We start from the raw sequence: 20,151 nt of genomic DNA on the forward strand, positions 1-20,151 counted from the left end.
TTGTAAATTACTTTGACATTATTATAATTAAAAAATAAAAAAAAAAAAAAATTAAAAAAATACGCCCATTCTCGTCTGATCTCGGAAGCTAAGCAGGCTCGGGCCTGGTTAGTACTTGGATGGGAGACCGCCTGGGAATACCAGGTGCTGTAAGCCTTTTGTCCACTAGGGGGTGTGGCATTATTTCATCAGCAACACTGCCTTGTAGTAAGCATTTGATGCTGAATTGACTAAATGCAGCTTCTATGGGCTAGTCTCCCCTGCCCTTTTAATACGATCAAAGTTCCTTGTGTTGTCAGGGAGCAACTGCCTTTTATTTACAAGACAAATAAGAATATTGTTACTGAATGCAGCTTGTGTGTGCTTTGTGCTCCCTCGCCCTGTTCAAATGATCAAAGGAAATAATGCTGGTGAGGAGTGGAACTGGACTGGTGTCTGATGGCCCTGTGTTTTCCATGTTGGAATTACAACCCTTCTTTTATGGAGTAAATCAAAAGCACAAGAGAATCTGAGATGTTATCGATAATAAATCAATTGGTTTCATGCATTTGTCTGTGTGTGTGTGTGTGTGTCTGAATGTGATTGTATTTCGTCATATCGCAAACATTTGTGATATCAGATAGGTTAAGATATTAAAAAGTAATTGGTGATTTTTTCGACAGTGTTGCATGATGGGAATCTAGTGGTTCACTGATATAATCTAGTAAACAAAATAAACTACTTTTTCACCACTCTGTGTGCAAGTGCATTCCTAAACGGCATTTAACGCAGGTCGATGTGATATGATATTATCAGAACACAAAGTGGTTCCCGTTAGCGGAAAATGTTGGCACTGGAGAGACTTGCCCTCCACTAAGCAGAAGAGATACTGTGATCAAGAAGTTGGTTCACCCAGTGTGGGGCTCAGCTATTCCACTCTGGCTGGGCTGACCCCTTGCGAATTTTCCAAATGTGGGAATCTCGATTGCAAAATTTATGGTAGTGGTTGTTTGCGCTTTACCCTGATTTCTTTGTTAATGATAAACCGTTGCTTGGCGGCAGGCTTAAGGATGACTTGAGTCAACTGACTGTGCTTATGGAGATCTTTGAAGTCAGTTGTGAAAGAGACTTTGTGGACCAATCGCAAGGTGGAAACATTTGTTTGTAGCAAAACCTTGTTGGCATTTTGTCGAAACATTATGTTGCGAAATGCAGCATTGTATTTATGCCACGCTGGTACTTCAATCAAGAGATAGTTGAGAAGCCACTCTAACCCCCCGGTCATGATGTGTCATACGCGCCCCATGCGCTTCCAATATGAAATTGTCCATACATGCGTTCCTCCTTAGCACAGAACAATGCAATAGGTTTTCAACATCCAGAGCTTTTGTGTATTTATTGTGGCTAGTAGGATAGCTGCATGGGAAACTGTTGCTGATGATGTATTTGTCAGAAGTCATTGTATTTGTCCGTTTTTTCCCACAAGGCTGAAATATGTGCCCTCGCTTTGAAATGTTAGCAAGGTTTGTTTGTATTTCATCCAACTATCTGTGCTAAAAAGTGATGGCTACAGTATATGTAATTTCTTCCACTTTTTGAGTGAGCCAAAGTTCAAGCTGCTTATCTAATTGGTGAGAATGCAATGTCTGTTTATTTTACATTTACATTTAAGTCATTTAGCAGACGCTCTTATCCAGAGCGACTTACAAATTGGTGCATTCACCTTATGATATCCAGTGGAACAGCCACTTTACAATAGTGCATCTAAATCTTTTAAGGGGGGGGGGGGTTAGAAGGATTACTTCATCCTATCCTAGGTATTCCTTAAAGAGGTGGGGTTTCAGGTGTCTCCGGAAGGTGGTGATTGACTCCGCTGTCCTGGCGTCGTGAGGGAGTTTGTTCCACCATTGGGGTGCCAGAGCAGCGAACAGTTTTGACTGGGCTGAGCGGGAACTGTACTTCCTCAGAGGTAGGGAGGCGAGCAGGCCAGAGGTGGATGAACGCAGTGCCCTTGTTTGGGTGTAGGGCCTGATCAGAGCCTGAAGGTACGGAGGTGCCGTTCCCCTCACAGCTCCGTAAGCAAGCACCATGGTCTTGTAGCGGATGCGAGCTTCAACTGGAAGCCAGTGGAGAGAGCGGAGGAGCGGGGTGACGTGAGAGAACTTGGGAAGGTTGAACACCAGACGGGCTGCGGCGTTCTGGATGAGTTGTAGGGGTTTAATGGCACAGGCAGGGAGCCCAGCCAACAGCGAGTTGCAGTAATCCAGACGGGAGATGACAAGTGCCTGGATTAGGACCTGCGCCGCTTCCTGTGTGAGGCAGGGTCGTACTCTGCGAATGTTGTAGAGCATGAACCTACAGGAACGGGTCACCGCCTTGATGTTGGTTGAGAACGACAGGGTGTTGTCCAGGATCACGCCAAGGTTCTTAGCGCTCTGGGAGGAGGACAAAATGGAGTTGTCAACCGTGATGGCGAGATCATGGAACGGGCAGTCCTTCCCCGGGAGGAAGAGCAGCTCCGTCTTGCCGAGGTTCAGCTTGAGGTGGTGATCCGTCATCCACACTGATATGTCTGCCAGACATGCAGAGATGCGATTCGCCACCTGGTTATCAGAAGGGGGAAAGGAGAAGATTAATTGTGTGTCGTCTGCATAGCAATGATAGGAGAGACCATGTGAGGTTATGACAGAGCCAAGTGACTTGGTGTATAGCGAGAATAGGAGAGGGCCTAGAACAGAGCCCTGGGGGACACCAGTGGTGAGAGCACGTGGTGAGGAGACAGATTCTCGCCACGCCACCTGGTAGGAGCGACCTGTCAGGTAGGACGCAACCAAGCGTGGGCCGCGCCGGAGATGCCCAACTCGGAGAGGGTGGAGAGGAGGATCTGATGGTTCACAGTATCAAAGGCAGCCGATAGGTCTAGAAGGATGAGAGCAGAGGAGAGAGAGTTAGCTTTAGCAGTGCGGAGCGCCTCCGTGACACAGAGAAGAGCAGTCTCAGTTGAATGACTAGTCTTGAAACCTGACTGATTTGGATCAAGAAGTCATTCTGAGAGAGATAGCAGGAGAGCTGGCCAAGGACGGCACGTTCAAGAGTTTTGGAGAGAAAAGAAAGAAGGGATACTGGTCTGTAGTTGTTGACATCGGAGGGATCGAGTGTAGGTTTTTTCAGAAGGGGTGCAACTCTCGCTCTCTTGAAGACGGAAGGGACGTAGCCAGTGGTCAGGGATGAGTTGATGAGCGAGGTGAGGTAAGGGAGAAGGTCTCCGGAAATGGTCTGGAGAGAGAGGAGGGGATAGGGTCAAGCGGGCAGGTTGTTGGGCGGCCGGCCGTCACAAGACGCGAGATTTCATCTGGGGAGAGAGGGGAGAAAGAGGTCAAAGCACAGGGTAGGGCAGTGTGAGCAGAACCAGCGGTGTCGTTTGACTTAGCAAACGAGGATCGGATGTCGTCAACCTTCTTTTCAAAATGGTTGACGAAGTCATCCGCAGAGAGGGAGGAGGGGGGGGAGGGGGAGGAGGATTCAGGAGGGAGGAGAAGGTGGCAAAGAGCTTCCTAGGGTTAGAGGCAGATGCTTGGAATTTAGGTGGTAGAAAGTGGCTTTAGCAGCAGAGACAGAAGAGGAAAATGTAGAGAGGAGGGAGTGAAAGGATGCCAGGTCCGCAGGGAGGCGAGTTCTCCTCCATTTCCGCTCGGCTGCCCGGAGCCCTGTTCTGTGAGCTCGCAATGAGTCGTCGAGCCACGGGACAGGAGGGGAGGACCGAGCCGGCCTGGAGGATAGGGGACATAGAGAGTCAAAGGATGCAGAAAGGGAGGAGAGGAGGGTTGAGGAGGCAGAATCAGGAGATAGGTTGGAGAAGGTTTGAGCAGAGGGAAGAGATGATAGGATGGAAGAGGAGAGAGAAGCGGGGGAGAGAGAGCGAAGGTTTGGACGGCGCGATACCATCCGAGTAGGGGCAGAGTGGGAAGTGTTGGATGAGAGCGAGAGGGAAAAGGATACAAGGTAGTGGTCGGAGACTTGGAGGGGAGTTGCAATGAGATTAGTGGAAGAACAGCATCTAGTAAAGATGAGGTCAAGCGTATTGCCTGCCTTGTGAGTAGGGGGGGAAGGTGAGAGGGTGAGGTCAAAAGAGGAGAGGAGTGGAAAGAGGGAGGCAGAGAGGAATGAGTCAAAGGTAGACGTGGGGAGGTTAAAGTCACCCAGAACTGTGAGAGGTGAGCCATCCTCAGGGAAGGAACTTATCAAGGCGTCAAGCTCATTGATGAACTCTCCAAGGGAACCTGGAGGGCGATAAATGATAAGGATTTTAAGCTTGAAAGGGCTGGTAACTGTGACAGCATGGAATTCAAAGGAGGCGATAGACAGATGGGTCAGGGGAGAAAGAGAGAATGTCCACTTGGGAGAGATGAGGATCCCAGTGCCACCACCCCGCTGACCAGAAGGTCTCGGGGTGTGCAAGAACACGTGGGCAGACGAGGAGAGAGCAGTAGGAGTAGCAGTGTTATCTGTGGTAATCCATGTTTCCGTCAGTGCCAAGAAGTCGAGGGACTGGAGGGAAGCATAGGCTGAGATGAACTCTGCCTTGTTGGCCGCAGTATCGGCAGTTCCAGAGGCTGCCGGAGACCTGGAACTCCACGTGGGTCGTGCGCGCTGGGACCACCAGGTTAGGGTGGCAGCGGCCACGCGGTGTGAAGCGTTTGTATGGTCTGTGCAGAGAGGAGAGAACAGGGATAGACAGACACATAGTTGACAGGCTACAGAAGAGGCTACGCTAATGCAAAGGAGATTGGAATGACAAGTGGACTACACGTCTCGAATGTTCAGAAAGTTAAGCTTACGTAGCAAAAATCTTATTGACTAAAATGATTAAAATGATGCAGTACTGCTGACTGGTGAAGTAGGCTAGCTAGCAGTGGCTGCGTTGTTGACTATGTTTGAAAGTGTTGCTGGCTAGGTAGCCTCGATAACTGGCTAGGTAACCTCGATAACTGGCTAGATAATTACTCTAAACTACACAATTATCTTAGATACAAGGACAGCAAAGACAACTATGTATCTAGCTAACACTACACTAATCAAATCGTTCCGTTGTACTGTTTCGGTAGAAGTTGGCTGGCTGGCTAGCTAGCAGTGTTGACAACGTTAGGACGGCGAAAATAGCTGGCTAGCTGACTTTGTTTTAAAAGTGGAGCTGGCCTAGGTACACTCGATAAACTGGCTAGGTAATTACTCTAAACTACACAATTATCTTAGATACAAAGACAGCGAAGACAACTATGTAGCTAGCTAACACTACACTAATCAAATCGTTTCCGTTGTACTGTTTCGGTAGAAGTTGGCTAGCTGGCTAGCTAGCAGTGTAGCACTTGCTAGCTAGCAGTGTTGACAGCGAAAATAGCTGGCTAGCTGACTTTGTTAAAAAGTGGAACTGGCTAGGTAACCTCGATAACTGGCTAGATGATTACTCTAAACTACACAATTATCTTAGATGCAAAGACAACTATGTAAGCTAGCTAACACTACACTAATCAAATCGTTCCGTTGTAATGATTCGGTAGAAGTGGCTAGCTGGCTAGCTAGCAGTGTGACAAGACTCACTTTATCAGACTCACTTTGACTTTATATGGTGTACCAAGAGATGTAGCCTTCGCTTACGGCCATACCAGCCTGAATGCGCATTTCCTGATTGGAGAAGTGACGACAGGTGCGAGTGTCTGAGCTGTGAGTGAGTGTTTGCTGGAGAGTGTTTGCTCGAGAGCTATTTTTGTTAATTAATTGGTTTTTGCAATATAATTTATTATTTTCTTCAGTTGAATAGTTTTAAGTTTGGTTAGTCTTCCCCCTTGCAGTTTTTCTGCTTGGGGGAGAGTTTTTTTGGATTCATTTTTTACTATGACTGGACAACATGGAAAAGACAAACGGAATGGACAAAGACAACGAAAAGGCGCAACGGAAGAAAAATGAAGATAAAGAAGAAATGAAATATGGCAAGGAATACACGGTGGCAATTGAGTTGGAAGGAGAAGACAAGGTGACGACAATGGAACTACTAAGAGCAATTAAGGAGGTGTGTGGAGAGGTGGTGGGATGCCGAATGAAAGGGGAGAAGAAGTACTGAAATTACGATGAGAAATGAAAAAGGAAAAGAACGTCTAATGGATGGATTAAGAAAAAGGATACAAAGATTCTGGCGAGAGATATTAATGTGAAGGAAGTGGTGGTGTCGTTCATGAATCTCCCAGTATATGTAGAAGACGGTGTGATACTGGGCAAGCTGAGTAGCTGGGGAGTGGCGGCTGTCTCGGAGATAAGGAGGAGAGTTTGGCCAGGAACAGAGGTGGTTGACGGGACACGTTTCTGCAAGGTCAAGTTCACAGAAAAAGTGACATCATTACCTTATTCTACAAGAATTGAGACGTTGGAGGGAGCAGAATATTTCAGAGTCATCCATGACAAACAGGTCAGAGTGTGTCGTATGTGTATTCAACCCGGGCACATAGTTAAAGACTGCCCGGAATTTAAGTGTTTTAAGTGTGGCAATCAAGGACACTATGCGAGAGAATGTGATGGAGAGAAGGAAAGGAATTTTTGTGGTGGATGCAGAAAGAGAGTGGCGGAGTGCAACTGTGGAGAGGTTAGGGCTGGAAGAGGGGAGTCAAACACTATTCGAGGAAGCAGTTGTATTGTCGAAAGAAGGAGAAGAAGATGGAGGAGAGGACGTGGTGGAGGTGGAGAGACGGAGGAAGGAAGAAGGAAGAAGGACCAGAAGATAAATGAAATTGGGAGCAGTATGGACTCAGAAATAAGAAGAGGGAGTTTTCAGGAGGAGGGGGGGAGTGGACTGGGGGGAAGCACGGGGGACTCACAGGTTTTGGGGGAAAGCACAGCACTAACAAGTAGCTCGGGGGGTGAAGAAATGGAGGGGGTTATGGAGTTGATGACAATACCAGAGACGGCGATGAGCACGGGGAGCACAACGGATGTGGAGGTCAAGAAGGGGAGTTGGCTGGAAAACATGGACTTGGAAGAGATATCGGATACGGATGATGGAGAAAAGATTGAAAGAACGAGGGAAGGATACAGGAAGAGGAAAGCGGGGGGAAGAGGGGGAGAGAAAGGGTGGAAGAGGAAAGAAACTGGATAACAGGTAGAGGATAATGAAATTATATTTTTTTATTTTTTTATTTATTAGAATGGTTAATATAATGTCAATAAATGCAAATGGTTTGAGGACAATGGGGAAATTTAATAGAATAGTAAAAATGAAGAATTCAGATATTTTATGTATTCAAGAGACGCTTTGGGATAATGTATGTGTTTTAGAAGTAAAAAAAATATGGAGGGATTTTATTTATGTAAACAATGGCAGAGGGAATTCAAGTGGGGTTGCTATTTTATTGAGGAAGGATGTGGTGGATAATGTGAAACAGATATATAATGATAATAATGGGAGGATTTTAATTGTAGATTTTGAATATATGAGTATGGTTTTTAGAATTATAAATATTTATGCGCCTAATACTGAAATAGAGCGCAAAGATTTATTTTTAGAAATAGGGAAATGGTGTGAGGGAAACTGTATTGTAGTTGGGGATTTTAATGTTAAAATGGATAGACTGGATATGACAAGAGGAGCTATTTTTAGAAGTGATGTATCTAGGGGGGTTTTAAAGAAGATGATGTTAGAAAAAGGAATAATTGATATATGGAGAGAGGAAAATCCAGAAAAAAGAGAATTTTCTAGAAGGCAGGTGGTTTTAGGGGATTTGAAACAAACGAGGATAGATCTGGTTTTAGTAAAAGAAGGTTTAAGGAATTTTATGAAAGATATTAAGTATGTTTTTACAACTTTTAGTGATCATGCAGGTTTAACATTTTCAGTGGGATTAGATAAGGAAAGAACAGGGGGTGGAATATGGTGTATGAATGCAGGGTATTTGGGAGATGAGGAATATGGGAAACAACTTAAATCTTTGATAGCATGTGAAATGGAGGATAAGCAGAAAGAGAATGATAAGTGTTCATGGTGGGATAAGGTTAAGGAAAAAATAAAAGTTTTTAGTATAGGATATGCAAGGAAAAAGAGAGGTAGGATGAAAAGAGAAGAAAATGAGTTGAGAGCTAAATTGGATAAAGAAATGAGGAAGTGTGACAGTGAACCTAATTATAATATAGGAAAGTTTTTGGAATTAAAAGCACAATTGACTAAATATGAAATAGATAAGTGTAAGGGTGCAATTATAAGAAGTAAGGCAAAGTATGTTTTGGAGGGGGAGAAATGTACTTCATTTTTTCTTGGTTTAGAGAAGAATAAACAGAGGAGAACATATATTAGAGAGATCGAAAATATAAAGGGTGAAGTTGTCAATGATTATGTAGAGGTTTTAGAAACAGTGCAGAATTTTTATAAGGATTTATTTAAGAAAGGGGAGGTGGATGAGGGGTGTGTAAAGGAGATATTGGATAGTGTGGATGTGCAAATTAATGTAGAGGATAAACAAATGTGTGATGGGAAGATAACATTGACTGAAGTTAAAGATGCGATTAAGGGTTTACAAGTAAATAAGAGTCCTGGAGTAGATGGAATAATTGCAGAGTTTTATAAAATATATGCCAGTTTTTTAGCACCTATTTTATTGGAAGTTTATCAATATATGGAGGATAATGATAGTATTTCTGAATCTATGGTGACAGGGACTGATAACGATTTTATATAAAAATAAGGGGAGTAAATTAAAATTGGAGAATTATAGGCCAATTAGTTTATTAAATTCGGATTATAAGATTTTAGCAAAGATACTGGCAAATAGAATGAAGCAAGTTTTAAATGATATTATAGCACCTACACAGAATTATAGTGTGCCTGGTAGAGATATTGCGGATACAATTAATACAATTAGAGATGTGATAAATAAAATGAATCATGATAAGATGGGGGGAATTGTTTTAAGCATAGATTTAAATAAAGCTTTTGATAGGGTGGAACATGATTTTATGTTTAGGGTAATGGATAAATATGGTTTTGGTAATAGAATAATAGGATGGATAAAATTATTATATAAGAAGGCAAAAAGTAGGGTGAAATGTAATGGGGTTTTAACCGATTCTTTTATTCTTGAGAGATCTGTGAGACAGGGGTGTCCTTTATCAGCTTTATTATTCGTTTTATCGGTAGAACCTTTAGCAGCATTTCTTAAAAGAGATAATCTTATAAATTGTGTAGAGACTCCGCAAGGAGGTTTTAGTTTGATACATCAATACGCAGATGATACCACTATAACAGTTAGAGATGAGGGTAGTGTAAAAAGGGTGATGGAGTGTTTTAAAGTATATGGACAAGCATCGGGTGCAAAGGTTAACATGGAGAAGTCAGTAGTAATGTATATTGGGAAGATTAATGAGGGGAATTTTCCTTTTAAAGTGGTTAAAGATTATTTTAAGGTATTAGGAGTGTTTTTAGGGGTGAAAGAAATGGAAGCTAGGGATTTGACATGGAGTGGTGTAATAAATAAAGTTAGAAAGGTGGTAAATATGTGGAGGGGGAGGTCTTTGAAATTAAAAGGGAAAGTAATTGTCATAAATTCATTGTTGATGTCAATATTTATTTATGTAATGAATGTTTTGGATATGCCAGAATGGGTTTTATCTGAAATGAATAAAATTGTAGTTGATTTTTTATGGGAAGGGAAGGGGGTGAGAAATAGCTTTTAAAACTTTGATTGCAGGTTATGAGGAGGGGGGTTTGAAGTTGGTAGATTTAAGTGTAAGGAAAACAGCAATTAGAGTAAAAATGGTACGGAAATATTTATTTGGTGAATTGGATTATGGGTGGAAAAGGTTTTTTAAAGAGTATTTGCAGGAGGTTGGGAGGATGGGGGACAATGGTTTATTGATGAGTATGAAGAAGGAAATGTTAGGTAATATACCTTTGTTTTACAGAGAAGTGTTTGAGGCTTGGTGGCGGTTTTTACCAAATATTTATTATGAATGTACCAGTTTAGAAAATATTTTAAATCAGCCGATATTTTTAAATCCAAAGATAAAGTGCAATAATATGATGTTGTTTTGTAAATATTTTATGAGGGCTGGGATGAGGCAGATAGGTGACATAGCATATGAGGTAATTCCTGGGTTTCTTCCATTTCAGGCTATATATGACAATGTGGTTGAAGTAGATGAAGAAATAAGTAAAACTACTGTGGAGAATATGTACAAGAAAATATTAGGATGTATTCCCGGGGAGTGGGTGATTTTAATAAACAAAGAGGTGGTCAAAAGATCTAGGGCTTTACCAGTTTTATATTATGAAAGTAATGGGGAGAAACATGATTTATCAGGTCTAAAAGTTAAAATGGTTTATAGAAAATGTATTTTAAAAGAGATAAAAAGTCCTGCTGCGGAGAAAGTGTGGTCTAGGGTGTTTCCAAACATGGATGTAAAATCAATATGGAAGAATGTAAATGTAAAATATAATTTTATAGAATGTGAAGACAATGATTTTAAATTGAAACATAATAGGATTTTTACAAATGTGGTTTTGCATCAAATAAATAGGGATATTAAAAGAGAATGTGATATTTGTGGTACGGGGGTGGAACATTTGATGCACTTTTTTATTGAATGTAGTAGGTTGAAAGATTTTCACGAGTTTTTAAAAGGACTTTTAGTAAAACATTGGGGAGAAGAGATTTTTACTGGGGTGGAGTGGAGGAGGTTGTTTCTTTTTGGTTTAAATGGGAAAAGTAAAGTTTTAAATATTAATTTGGTGAATTTTGTAATAAGTCATGCTAGATATGCGATAAGATTAAGAAGGAATTTAGGTCATTATGAAGGGAAAATTGTGAGTGTGGAAGTTTTTTTTTAGGAGCATATTAGAGAGAGATATAGAGATAATATATAGATACGGTGGAGGAAATTTTGAAAAATTGTTTGTGTGGGGGAGTACTCTTATTGAAATTCTGTCAAATGGGAAACTTGTATTTCATTATTAAATGGATTTAGTGGATGATTGTGTTTTTTTAATAGGTTTTATTTTATTTATTTTTGATTTTTTGATTTTGTAAAATGATGAATTGTTCATCCTTTTTTATTATTGATTGAATGTTGTAAATATTATGTGTTTCTTTCATAATAAAAGATAAAAAAAAAAAAATACACCCGATCTCGTCTGATCTCGGAAGCTAAGCAGGCTCGGGCTTGGTTAGTGCTTGGATGGGAGACTGCCTGGGAATACCAGGTGCTGTAAGCCTTTTGTCCACTAGGGGGTGTGGCATTATTTCATCAGCAACACTGCCTTGTAGTAAGCATTTGATGCTGAATTGACTAAATGCAGCTTCTATGGGCTAGTCTCCCCTGCCCTTTTAATACGATCAAAGTTCCTTGTGTTGTCAGGGAGCAACTGCCTTTTATTTATAAGACAAATAAGAATATTGTTACTGAATGCAGCTTGTGTGTGCTTTGTGCTCCCTCGCCCTGTTCAAATGATCAAAGGAAATAATGCTGGTGAGGAGTGGAACTGGACTGGTGTCTGATGGCCCTGTGTTTTCCATGTTGGAATTACAACCCTTCTTTTATGGAGTAAATCAAAAGCACAAGAGAATGTGAGATGTTATCGATAATAAATCAATTGGTTTCATGCATTTGTCTGTGTGTGTGTGTGTGTGTCTGAATGTGATTGTATTTCGTCATATCGCAAACATTTGTGATATCAGATAGGTTAAGATATTAAAAAGTAATTGGTGATTTTTTCGACAGTGTTGCATGATGGGAATCTAGTGGTTCACTGATATAATCTAGTAAACAAAATAAACTACTTTTTCACCACTCCAAGTGCAAGTGCATTCCTAAACGGCATTTAACGCAGGTCGATGTGATATGATATTATCAGAACACAAAGTGGTTCCCGTTAGCGGAAAATGTTGGCACTGGAGAGACTTGCCCTCCACTAAGCAGACGAGATACTGTGATCAAGAAGTTGGTTCACCCAAGTGTGGGGCTTAGCCATTCCACTCTGGCTTCCAAATGTGGGAATCTCGATTGCAAAATTTATGGTACTGGTCGTTTGCGCTTTACCCTGATTTCTTTGTTAATGATAAACCGTTGCTTGGCGGCAGGCTTAAGGATGACTTGAGTCAACCGACTGTGCTTATGGAGATCTTTGAAGTCAGTTTTGAAAGAGACTTTGTGGACCAATCGAAAGGTGGAAACATTTGTTTGTAGAAAAACATTGTTGGCATTTTGTCGAAACATTATGTTGCGAAATGCAGCATTGTATTTATGCCACACTGGTACTTCAATCAAGAGATAGTTGAGAAGCCACTCTAACCCCCCCGGTCATGATGTGTCATACGCGCCCCATGCGCTTCCAATATGAAATTGTCCATACATGCGTTCCTCCTTAGCACAGAACAATGCAATAGGTTTTCAACATCCAGAGCTTTTGTGTATTTATTGTGGCTAGTAGGATAGCTGCATGGGAAACTGTTGCTGATGATGTATTTGTCAGAAGTCATTGTATTTGTCCGTTTTTTCCCACAAGGCTGAAATATGTGCCCTCGCTTTGAAATGTTAGCAAGGTTTGTTTGTATTTCATCCAACTATCTGTGCTAAAAAGTGATGGCTACAGTATATGTAATTTCTTCCACTTTTTGAGTGAGCCAAAGTTCAAGCTGCTTATCTAATTGGTGAGAATGCAATGTCTGTTTATCAGACTCACTTTGACTTTATATGGTGTACCAAGAGATGTGCCTTCGCTTACGGCCATACCAGCCTGAATACGCCTTTCCTGATTGGAGAAGTGACGACAGGTGCGAGTTTTGAGCTGTGAGTGAGTGTTTGCTGGAGAGTGTTTGCTCGAGAGCTATTTTTGTTAATTAATTGGATTTCGCAATATAATTTATTATTTTCTTCAGTTGAATAGTTTTAAGTTTGGTTAGTCTTCCCCCTTGCAGTTTTGCTGCTTGGGGGAGAGCTTTTTTGGATTCATTTTTTTACTATGACGGACAACATGGAAAAGACAAACGGAATGGACAAAGACAACGAAAAGGCGCAACGGAAGAAAAATGAAGATAAAGAAGGAATGAAATATGGCAAAGAATACACGGTGGCAATTGAGTTGGAAGGAGAAGACAAGGTGACGACAATGGAACTACTACGAGCAATTAAGGAGGTGTGTGGAGAGGTGGTGGGATGCCGAATGAAAGGGGATAAGAAGTATGAAGTTACGATGAGAAACGAAAAAGGAAAAGAACGTCTAATGGATGGAATACGGATAAAGGACACCAGGATTCTGGCGAGAGATATTAATGTGAAGGAATTGGTGGTGTCTTTCATGAATCTCCCAGTATACGTAGAAGATGGTGTGATACTGGGCAAGCTGAGTAGCTGGGGAGTGGCGGCCGTCTCGGAGATAAGGAGGAGAGTTTGGCCAGGAACAGAGGTGGTTGACGGGACACGTTTCTGCAAGGTCAAGTTCACAGAAAAAGTGACATCATTGCCTTATTCTACAAGAATTGAGACGTTGGAGGGAGCAGAATATTTCAGGGTCATTCATGACAAACAGGTCAGAGTGTGTTGTTTGTGTATTCAACCCGGGCACATAGTTAAAGACTGCCCGGAATTTAAGTGTTTCAAGTGTGGCAATCAAGGACACTATGCGAGAGAATGTGTCGGAGAGAAGGAAAGGAATTTTTGTGGTGGATGCAGAAAGAGATTGGCGGAGTGCAACTGTGGAGAGGTTAGGGCTGAAGAGGGGAGTCAAACACTATTCGAGGAAGCAGTTGTATTGTCGCAAGAAGGAGAAGAAGATGGAGGAGAGGACGTGGCAGAAGGTGGAGAGACGGAGGAAGGAAGAAGGGAGAAGGACCAGAAGATGAATGAAATTGGGAGCAGTATGGACTCAGAAATAAGAAGAGGGAGTTTTCAGGAGAAGGGGGGGAGTAGACTGGGGGGAAGCACGGGGGACTCACAGGTTTTGGGGGAAAGCACAGCACTAACAAGTACCACGGGGGGTGAAGAAATGGAGGGGGTTGTGGATTTGATGACAATAACAGAAACGGAGATGAACACGGGGAGCACAACGACGACAATACCAGAGACGGCGATGAGCACGGGGAGCACAACGACTATACCAGAAACGGAGATGAATACGGGGAGCACAACGGATGTGGGTGACAAGAAGTTGAGTTGGCTGGATAACATGGACTTGGAGGAGATATCGGACACGGATGATGGGGAAAAGATTGAAAGAACGAGGGAAGGATACAGGAAGAGGAAAGCGGGGGGAAGAGGGGGAGAGAAAGGGTGGAAGAGGAAAGAAACTGGATAACAGGTAGAGGATAATGAAATTATATTTTATTATTTTATTATTTATTAGAATGGTAAATATAATGTCAATAAATGCAAATGGTTTGAGAACAATGGGAAAATTTAATAGAATAGTACAAATGAAGAATTCAGATATTTTATGTATTCAAGAGACGCACTGGGATAATGCATGTGTTTTAGAAGTAAAAAAAAATATGGAGGGATTTTATTTATGTTAACAATGGCAGGGGAAATTCAAGTGGGGTTGCAATTTTATTAAGGAAGGATGTAGTAGAAAATGTGAAGAAGATATATAATGATAATAATGGGAGGATTTTAATTTTGGATTTTGAATATATGAATAGGGTTTTTAGGATTATAAATATTTATGCGCCGAATAATGAGAGAGAGCGAAATAATTTATTTTTAGAATTAGGGAAATGATGCAAGGGTAACTGTATTTTAGTAGGGGATTTTAATGTTAAAATGAATAGACTAGATATGAAAAGGGGAGCTATTTTTAGAAATGACGTATCTAGGGGGGTCTTAAGGAAGATTATGTTTGAAAACAGTTTGATTGATATATGGAGGGATGAGAATCCGAACAAGAGAGGAATTTCTAGAAGGCAGGTGGTTTTAGGGGAGTTGAAACAGACACGAATAGATCTGGTTTTAGTAAATGAAGGTTTAAGGGATTTTATGAAAGAAATTAAGTATGTTTTTACAACTTTTAGTGATCATGCTGCGTTGGTATTTTCTTGTGGAGTAAGGACACCTACTAAATCTGGTGGGCTGTGGTGTTTAAATAATAGCTTGCTAGAGGAGGAAAATTATATTGAGATGATATCAGAATGTATTGGGAAGGCCAAAAGACAACAGTTAATGGAGGAGAATATGGGGTTGTGGTGGGAGGAGCTGAAAACCAAATGTAAGGAATTGACTATAAAATATGCTGTTAAGAGGAATTATTTTTTGAAAAAGAAGGAGAGGGAACTACGTAAGAAGGTTCAACATGAACTTGAGTGTATAGAAAAGGATGAAGGTCATGGGGTGGAGGATTATTTACTGGCTAAGGATGCACTTGATGAATATGAGAAGAAGAAATGTTATGCGGCGATTGTAAGGAGTAGAGTGCAATATGCGATAGAGGGGGAAAGGTGTACTTCATTTTTCTTGAATTTAGAAAAAAGAAGACAAGAGAAGATTTATATTACGGAGTTAATTAATGATAAAGGGGAAAAGGTAAATGATTTGGTGGGGATTCTGGATATGGTCGAGAGATATTATGAATGCTTATTTAAAAAATAAGAGGTTAATGATTCCTGTATGGATAAGGTGCTTGAACATGTGGATACTAAGTTAACGGAAGGGGAAAAAAACATGTGTGACGAAGATATGAGTCTAACTGACATTAAGGAGGCCATATTAGCTGCTAATTGCAATAGGAGTCCGGGGTCTGATGGTCTAACTGCGGAATTTTATAAATCTTTTGCAGATTTGTTGGCTCCAATTTTAAGAAAACTGTATGAATATATTGAAAAGACTCAAGTGGTGCCAGATTCGCTGGCCACAGGAGTTTTAACCATACTGTATAAAAATAAAGGGAGTCGTGTAAATTTGGATAATTATCGACCGTTGACACTTTTAAATTGTGATTATAAGATCTTAGCCAAGGTCTTAGCTAATAGAGTTAAAAAAGTTATGGGAGAAGTAATAGCAGAGACACAAGGATATAGTGTACCAGGGAGGGATATTTCTGACACAGTGGGAACAATAAGGGATGTGATAAAGCATATGGGGGAGGAAGGGGGGTTTGTGATGAGTTTGGATCTAAATAAGGCTTTTGATAGAGTTGATCATTCCTTTTTATTGCGTACACTTGGGAAATTTGGTTTTGGTGAAAGAATGATAGGTTGGATTAGATTACTGAATGGATCTGCAAGGAGCAGAGTAAAATGTAATGGGATTTTAACAGATTCTTTTCCTCTGGAGAGATCTGTTAGGCAGGGATGTCCGTTATCAGCTGCTCTTTATAGTTTATCGGTGGAGCCGCTTGCAGCAATGATTAAAGCAAACAAATTAATTAGAGGTATACGGATACCGGATGGGGGGGAGAGTGTTATACAGCAATATGCGGATGATACTACATGTACTGTGATAGATGTTGAAAGTGTGAAGAATGTAATGGAGTGTTTTGAGGTATATGGCAAGGCATCAGGGGCAAAACTTAATGTTGAAAAATCTGAAATAATGTATGTGGGGATAGATGAAAAAGTGGACTGTGGATTCCCTTTCAAAAAGGCTGAAGGTTATATAAAGACTTTAGGGGTGGTTTTGGGGGTGGATAAAGAAGGGACGAGAGATGAGACATGGACTGGGGTTTTGAATAAAATAAAACATACTCTATCCTATTGGAAGGCAAGAAAACTGTTTTTGAGGGGGAAAGTGGTGGTGATTAATTCATTGGTGGCATCCAAATGTATCTATGTTTTAGGTTCGTTGGATATGCCACAATGGGTGTTAAAATAATTCAATGGTTTGGTTACAGATTTCCTATGGGAGGGGAAGGGGACTAGGATTGCAAGGGCAACTCTTATCTCGGATTTAAAGGATGGGGGGTTGAAATTGGTGGATTTGGATGTGAAGAGAAAAGCAATGAGAATAAAAACTGTGCAAAAATACTTATATGGGGAGGTAGATTATGGATGGAAAAGGTTTTTTAAACATTTTTTGTACAGAAGTGGGGGTTGTGAAGAAAGTGGATTATTGATGTCATGGAAGAAGGATATGTTGGAGGGTTTGCCTGAGTTCTATAAAGAGGTGTTCTTGGCATGGGGGGAATTTCTTCCTCAGATTGAGTACACATGTACAAATAAGGACAACATATTTAATCAGCCTGTGTTTTTGAATCCGAAAATAGAGAGTGGTGGGAAGGTGCTGTACAACAAAATGTTTATGAAGGCTGGGTTAATATTGGTAAAAGATTTTCTTTACGAGGTTATACCGGGTTTTTTAAGGGGGCAGGCAATTCTGGATACTGTGTGGGAGTTTGATGATACAGTGGAGAGAAAATTAGTATTACAGATATACGAAAGAATTAAATTATGCATTACGGGTGAGTGGATAAAAGTGATAAATGGGGAGGGGGAATATGAGGACTTGTATGTGCTGCCAAGTCTCTATGTGGGTAAAGGATCGGGGAAACAATTATTATCAAAAGTAACACAGAAAAGATTGTACAAGTGTATGTTGAAGTCTGTGTGTGTGAGGCCTGCGGCTGAGAGGATGTGGAGAAAAATGTTTATTGATTTGGATGTTTCTTTGATGTGGGAGAATTTGGTTTTGTTTGGGAATAAACGAAATTGTGAGAACATGGATTTTATGTTACGGCATAATCGTATATACACAAATATTATTTTACATCAGATAAACCGCGATGTACGGCGGGAATGTGATGTGTGTATGATGAAGCCAGAGTCTTTGTTGCATTTATTTGTTGAATGTCCATGTCTGACAGATTTTTTCAATGAAGTAAAACTTTTGTTGTGGAGGCACTGGAGAAAAGAGTTTTTAGAAGTTTTGCATGGGATAGGTTAATATTATTTGGAGTGGTGGGGAAATGTTTGGGTGTGAATGTGTACCTGTTGAATATTGTTTTGAGTTTTGTGAGGTATGCAATTTACTGTAGAAGGAATATGAAACATTTTGAAGGGAAAAAGGTGAATGTCTGGGTAATCTTTAAAGCAGGTTTAAGAAAGCAGGTGGAATTAATGTATAATGCAAAACTAGAGAAATTTGAAAGTATGTTTATAAAGGGGAGTACTTTAGTGTCTATGGAGGAGGGAGGAGAGGGAGTTAGGGTTAACTTCTGAAATGGTGTATGTCTAATGTCTATATTAGATTATGTATTTTATGTTGATTAGTGAATAAGGATGGTGTAATTATGTTTTATTTGTTGTATTGTTTTGTTGATTTTGTTTTTTGTTATTTGGGTTGTTGGTGTTTTGGAAAATGTTTTTTTTTTTGCTGATGTACAAGGATTGTTAGTATTAATGTGAATTGGTTGTAAATTACTTTGACATTATTATAATTTAAAAATTAAAAAAAAAAAAAAATTAAAAAAATACGCCCATTCTCGTCTGATCTCGGAAGCTAAGCAGGCTCGGGCCTGGTTAGTACTTGGATGGGAGACCGCCTGGGAATACCAGGTGCTGTAAGCCTTTTGTCCACTAGGGGGTGTGGCATTATTTCATCAGCGTGGCGTGGCGAGAATCTGTCCTCCGCACCACGTGCTCTCACCACTGGTGTCCCCCAGGGCTCTGTTCTAGGCCCTCTCCTATTCTCGCTATACACCAAGTCACTTGGCTCTGTCATATCCTCACATGGTCTCTCCTATCATTGCTATGCAGACGACACACAATTAATCTTCTCCTTTCCCCCCTCTGATAACCAGGTGGTGAATCGCATCTCTGCATGTCTGGCAGACATATCAGTGTGGATGACGGATCACCACCTCAAGCTGAACCTCGGCAAGACGGAGCTGCTCTTCCTCCCGGGGAAGGACTGCCCGTTCCATGATCTCGCCATCACGGTTGACAACTCCATTGTGTCCTCCTCCCAGAGTGCTAAGAACCTTGGCGTGATCCTGGACAACACCCTGTCGTTCTCAACTAACATCAAGGCGGTGACCCGTTCCTGTAGGTTCATGCTCTACAACATTCGCAGAGTACGACCCTGCCTCACGCAGGAAGCGGCGCAGGTCCTAATCCAGGCACTTGTCATCTCCCGTCTGGATTACTGCAACTCGCTGTTGGCTGGGCTCCCTGCCTGTGCCATTAAACCCCTACAACTCATCCAGAACGCCGCAGCCCGTCTGGTGTTCAACTTTCCCAAGTTCTCTCACGTCCACCCCGCTCCTCCGCTCTCTCCACTGGCTTCCAGTTGAAGCTCGCATCCGCTACAAGACCATGGTGCTTGCCTACGGAGCTGTGAGGGGAACGGCACCTCCGTACCTTCAGGCTCTGATCAGGCCTACACCCAAACAAGGGCACTGCGTTCATCCACCTCTGGCCTGCTCGCCTCCCTACCTCTGAGGAAGTACAGTTCCCGCTCAGCCCAGTCAAAACTGTTCGCTGCTCTGGCACCCCAATGGTGGAACAAACTCCCTCACGACGCCAGGTCAGATCAGCAACACTGCCTTGTAGTAAGCAGTTTGATGCTGAATTGACTAAATGCAGCTTCTATGGGCTAGTCTCCCCTGCCCTTTTAATACAATCAAAGTTCCTTGTGTTGTCAGGGAGCAACTGCCTTTATGCATAAGACAAATAAGAATATTGTTACTGAATGCAGCTTGTGTGTCCTTTGTGCTCCCTCGCCCTGTTCAAATGATCAGAGGAAATAATGCTGGTGAGGAGTGGAACTGGACTGGTGTCTGATGGCCCTGTGTTTTCCATGGTGGAATTACAACCCTTCTTTTACGGCGTAAATCAAAAGTACAAGAGAATGTGAGATGTTATCGATAATAAATCAATTGCTTTCATGCATTTGTCTGTGTGTGTGTGTGTGTGTGTCTGAATGTGATTTTATTTCGTCATATCGCATACATTTGTGATATCAGACAGGTTAAGATATTAAAAAGTCATTGGTGATTTTTTCTACAGTGTTGCATGATGGGAAATCTAGTGGTTCACTGATATAATCTAGTAAACAAAATAAACTACTTTTTCACCACTCTGTCTGCAAGTGCATTCCTAAACGGCATTTAACGCAGGTCGATGTGATGTGATATTATCAGAACACAAAGTGGTTACCAGTTAGCCGAAAATGTTGGCACTGGAGAGACTTGCCCTCCACCGATGACTATAACTC

At 41.4% G+C, this 20,151-nt stretch overlaps 1 pseudogene; it reads left to right on the top strand.

Annotated features, from left to right (window-relative positions):
* Positions 1 to 849: 849 nt before the first annotated feature.
* Positions 850 to 1,003, top strand: LOC120043207 (annotated as a pseudogene).
* The last annotated feature ends 19,148 nt before the right edge of the window (positions 1,004 to 20,151 follow it).

Source organism: Salvelinus namaycush, unplaced genomic scaffold, assembly GCF_016432855.1.
Source record: "Salvelinus namaycush isolate Seneca unplaced genomic scaffold, SaNama_1.0 Scaffold879, whole genome shotgun sequence".
NCBI classification, from domain to species: domain Eukaryota; kingdom Metazoa; phylum Chordata; class Actinopteri; order Salmoniformes; family Salmonidae; genus Salvelinus; species Salvelinus namaycush.